Raw genomic sequence first — 5,764 nt, 5'->3', positions numbered from 1 at the left:
CTGAGAAAGTTGGTCAGTCACTCCCTTATTCACTGAATCAAGGCTTCTGTAGAAGTGTTGCAACACTACGTCATCGAGCAGTCTATAAGTTGGGCATTGAAGCACCATTTTCTTAAACCTTAGCCAAGTCTCACGGATAGGCTCACCCTCCAAGCGCTTGAAGCTTTGAAAGTTGTCCCGAAGAGTCATCATCTTCGAAGGGGGAAAAATCGCACTTGGAATGCGATAATAAGTTCATCCCACAAATTGATAGAATCTCTTGGCAACTCAGCCAACCACTTATATTGTTCTCCCATTGGCAAAAATGGGAACAACCTCAGCCGGACCGGTCCTTGAGATATGTTCTTAAAGGAAAACGGTCCACAAACATCAACAAAATTCCTGATGTGCTCATGTGGATCCTCATGAGCTAGCCCTCCAAACAAACCCTACAATTGTTGGAGCTGCGACATGGTGCTTGTGATGTGAAACACATCGTTTCCTTCAGCTAGAGGCAAACGAATGGCACCAACACCACCCATTTGGTTAGGGTCATTGACATTCGGGTCATTAACATCATTGAGATTCCCGATGTCATCTTGTTGGCCCACTTGGCTACCATTGCTACAATTTACGCTCATCTCCTTTGTTTTAACAAGCAACACAAAACCAAAACTAAAAGTAAGTGGATTCAACTATAACTAAAAAGAACACAATTCAACTTCACCAAAAGAATTTCAAATAACACCACTCCTCGGCAGCGGCGCCATTTTGATTAATAACGTTTTAAAGACACTACTTCCAATTCTAAGTGTCAATGATCGCAAATAAGTATAAAACTGACTAAATGAGTTGGGGTTGAATCCCACAGGGAGCAGTACGTGTTTCAGATTTGATTGAGAAGTATAAATGTGGTCAAATCAGTCATACGAATAAAAATTATCAAATAATGACATCATTCAAGTTAAAGGGTGACACGAATGTCAAATGGGGGGAAGGTTGGTTTTTAGATTATCAGCTAAAAGTAGTCACAAAAACTAGGAATTAACAATAATGAGATGGATTCTTGGGATGTGATCGATTATAGGTAAATGTAGACATATGGGTAATTGCAACTATTAGCAAATAGCTAGATATTAGTGAGTAGGCTAGACTACAATGGAGGTAATTTTCTCTCGAACAATTACCCCGAATCAAGTGATTTCTTTCGAACATCAACAAGCAATACATATAAGAGCAGTCCACACTTTAATTCATTAACTCTCTCGAGCTGAATGTGTGGGATAGGGTTTAGGATTCACTCTCTCGAGCTAAACCCAAGTCATCCCAATACCCACAAATTATCAATGAATAATTTTAGTTCTAAAACCTCTCCCTCTCGCAACCCAAGAACACAAACATAGAACTGAATTTGCAACTACAATTCTTAAATTAAACCATAATTAATGATTAAACTCACTTTTAAATAGCATTTGAACTAACAATTAACAATACCCATAAACTAAATCAGCCCATAATCACATTATCACAACCCAAAAATTAGGGTTTTATCTAGACATTATAAAAAGGTAAGAACAGTTACCAAATTGATTATCCATCAACTGGATAAGAGTAATTTCATCCTTACAATGCTCAAATTTGATGAATCTCAAAGACCCACTTCTAATTTCTCAAAAGTGACTTTACTTCAATAAAGAGACCTTCCTGAATGTTTGTCTCCTGCAAGATGTACAAGACATAAAAATTAAGTATACATAATTCAGATTATTACTACTTTTTTTGACAGAATGAAGCAGAGAGGATGGGAATATCCATACAAGTCTAAGAAAATCCTCGACGAATCCAACTTGAGTTTTCCAGACACAACAACAGATGCAGTAATGAACAAGAAGATCATTGTATTCAACTTTATCCTATAAAATTTGTTGATAGAATCAAGAAGTTGTTGTAGGGTTTTAAAATATGTGAATGGAAAATGATATTGTTGAAAATATGCCCAAGTTGTCCATCTAGGGATGGATAAATTGCAATTTGTACACGTCGATTGTTATGATAAAGCAAGTAAATTAACATAAACCAACTTTTTTATAAAATATAACTTGAGAGCATGAATTTCCAAAGCATAAGCTAAGTAAATTGTTGTAAGTGAATGAAAATTAGACAAGAACAAAATTTGTGCATCAAGCCTCGTGAAACCTATTAATACTCATTATTTCTACTCACTAATCCAGAATTTTCTTATAATGGTTGAAATTCGGATTTACCTTATCTCATTTGTGTCTCGTATTTAATGGTGCATCTTTGGAGCTAGGTGGGCTCACATTGTGGTGTCAATCTCTTAGTCACGCCAGACCTGTCGCTTTTGCCCATTTTTCACTTTCTGACTCATCTATCTATCGAGCTTGATCAGTTTTATGCTATATAGATTGTCACACCTCGGTCCTACACCCCGAGCGTGGCCGACACTTTGAAACCATTTCTGGTCCCAGGTAAACCCTTGGTCTGGCTGACTACTGAGCAGAAGACTAAACATACATGCAAAAGCCTTATAAAATAAACATTAATTAAATATATCTCATACAAAAGTTTGAAATAAATTTGAATATGAATAATGATAATAATGTTTAAACTTCTAAATACAAATTACTGAATCGACTGACTGACTTTGTCTATCTATAAAGGCTCTACTAACAAAAGATAGGCATCGGGACAAGACTCATGACTACCTGACTATTCAACTAACAATTTCTTAAAAATTAAATAAACTATACTATCTAAATTAGACCCCCCCCCCCCAGAATTGAGGAGGTCTCACCAAATGCTAGTGGAAAGTGATCTTACCGAACGTCTGCTATCAAGAGTACCTGAAACTGCATCATAAAATGATGTAGTGTCAAATGGCGTCAGTATATAGAATGTATGGTATGTAATACGACTGAATGAAATAAATAATTGAACTAAAAGGAAACCTAAAGTACCCTGACTAAAAGCAAAACATGAATATGAGGTGAAATCATTAAATCTCTACAACGAGATATGCAATAATAGCAAAATACTAAAATAATATACTTTATATTTCTTGGGGAGTTCTCTAATCGAAAACCATCACTATGAGCCTTGTGATAATACAATGTCTAGAACATGTTGTCAGTCATCCTATACCTTGCCCAAGTATAGGAAAAACAAAGTTTAACCTATGGATCTATTTGAAAAGCCCTCAACAAGGCTGTGAGGAGTCGCCCGAATCAACGACATGAACCTATCTACGCTGGCAACACAATTTATGGGTTTTGAGTTGTTAACTCTTACCCAAATCGGTGCTCAATACAATACTACTCCCAAAACATGCAATAATGCTCATACGGTAAAGATGTCCCCCTTTAAGGGAAAACTGAAAATCTGATACTTTGAGTCTATGATCAATAATACTTCATTAAAACTGAACTGAACTGAACTTGACTATGCTTTTATGAAAATATTATTTTGACTCATTATTTTGCATGCTCTTTTATCAATGCATTGAACTTACTTTAAAGACAGATTGAAAATCCTTTCTCTAAAACTGATTATGCTTTGTTTAAACTAGTCTTGTTTTTTTCATGAATATAATGCATCATAAAATTCATAATTAAATATGGTTCATGGGGTGAAATAAGCATGATCAATTATTAAAAATTGTACAATAAATTAATATACTAAAATAGATACAACAAAATCAATAATTCATGCTAAGAAAGTAAGTAGAACCTTTGAATGTAGTAAGCCTTGGGTTTGAAACCCTAGTTGAACCTTGCTATCTGAAATTTAGATGTAGGGAGTAAGGAAGAACTCATTAACTCAATATGATAGCTTAAAGTACCTTGATTCACTCTAATTGAAACTGTAAGTTTGAAGAGGAACCCTAAAAGTCTCTTCTTGAACTTTAGGATGAGTTCTTGTTTTCGCTAGATATGAGAGAAAGCTTTGATGTTAGAATCTTATTAAGAATTCGTGATTAGAGATTGATTTTTTTAGAACTAATTTAGATACATGAGAGTAACAAACCCCGGTATTAAAGATGCAGGAGATGAGAGAATTTGAGAGAAAATAAGCCCTAGGTTGTCCAAGATGAATTTTATAATGACCCACTGTCTTAACTTAATAAATAGAGCATTTTAAAATTTAGACTCTCAAAAATTTGTTTGGCGTGGTGCGCCCATGCTACTGGCTGCTGGAAAAATTTCCTATCGTGGTGCGCCAACCTACCAGACACGCGGAGCACACGGTCAATTTAACATCTCTCCAGTAAAATGCAGATAACTTTTTACTCAAGAGTCGGGTTGACGAGCGGTCAGTGACATTAGAAAGAATAACTGTAGACCTTTAATTCGATAGGCCACGGGTTATCTAAATTTTACTATTCTGAGAGACATGGTCGCTTGAAGTTAACCCTTGTATAAACTCATGTGAAAATATAGTTGATAGAAATGCTTTGAACTTGGTTTGGTGTTTAAGGTTCTTTACGACCCTAAACCTTATATGATATAGTTACTACACTTTGTAAAGGACCTTAACATATATGCACAACTTAGTACTATTCATCGGGTTCGGATTTGAATCTTTGCTTAGAAGTTGTTGGACGTTACGTAGATTCTCCCACATTTTTTGGGTACTCAAAGAATTGTGACAGAAAATGGAAAAGACTTCAATTCTTGGCCGAAAGCAAATGAAAAGTCCTCTGATATTTCTTGACGTGACACATGTCCCTCCACTTTTAATGCTCCGAGTACGTGTCTTTTTGTGATTGGTTAAAAACCATGACAAACTATCAAGGCAATGATAACATTTCTTTTCCAAAATCTATATATGTTCTTCCATTTTCAATTTACTTCCTTCACACCTTCTTCTTAGAACTTTCTTGTCATTCTTCCGAGTTTCATGTTTTACTGCAGTTTCATCAAATACTACCACCTTCTTAACTATCCTTTGACTTGATTTATCTAGAATCCACGACATAATTACAACTTAATAGGGAGGGTGGGGGGACAAAGTCGACAATAGCAATTTGAAGGGCCAAATTACAATTGAGGACGAGAATCATTGTTGGAGAATGAAGATGTTGGGTGAATCTTTTTACAAATGACCCATGAATTTTTAAAAATGATCCGATTTAGATTTGTATCCTAAAATATTAACCCCCTTAAGTTTTAAACTAAAAATTATTTTAGTTCTGCATAAATGGAAACATTTATTCATGTGGATTGTTACTTGACATCTTTTTTTGAATAAAAATAGAGAATGCACACTACATACAATCAACTATTAAATGAATGTGTATTACAATACATATATGGTGATAGTTTAGGTAGAAAAAACGAATTACTGATAATGGAAGTGTGACTTTGACCATTTAACTTTATTTTTTAAAAATGTCCACTTTAACTTGTCGAGTTTAAAAATCAATAAATAATTTATCAATTAGTTCTTGATAAATTGGACCTTCACCCACAAGATGAAAAAAAGTTTTTGTAATCAGCCCAACTTAACTAATAAGATTTATTCCCTATAGTCCATATTAAGTGAACTGTCAGAAGTTTCTTATATAATTCAAAATAAATGAATTTTTCAAAGTTCAAGCTAATTGTTAATTGGATTTGTTTTCATCATATTTATCCTTTCTTTTAATGATGTTGTTAACTACTTCACATTTTTTAGGAGTATATTTTAGGAATAACATTAATTAAAAATAGCCTTTAATATTTGTCCTTAATATTTTCCTTTAAGAGGAGTGTTATATCCCAACAAT

The sequence above is a fragment of the Solanum stenotomum genome, chromosome 7, assembly GCF_019186545.1.
Source record: "Solanum stenotomum isolate F172 chromosome 7, ASM1918654v1, whole genome shotgun sequence".
Taxonomy (NCBI): Eukaryota; Viridiplantae; Streptophyta; class Magnoliopsida; order Solanales; family Solanaceae; genus Solanum; species Solanum stenotomum.
The sequence above is the reverse complement of the archived record's forward strand: the minus strand, read 5'-3'. Positions refer to the sequence as shown.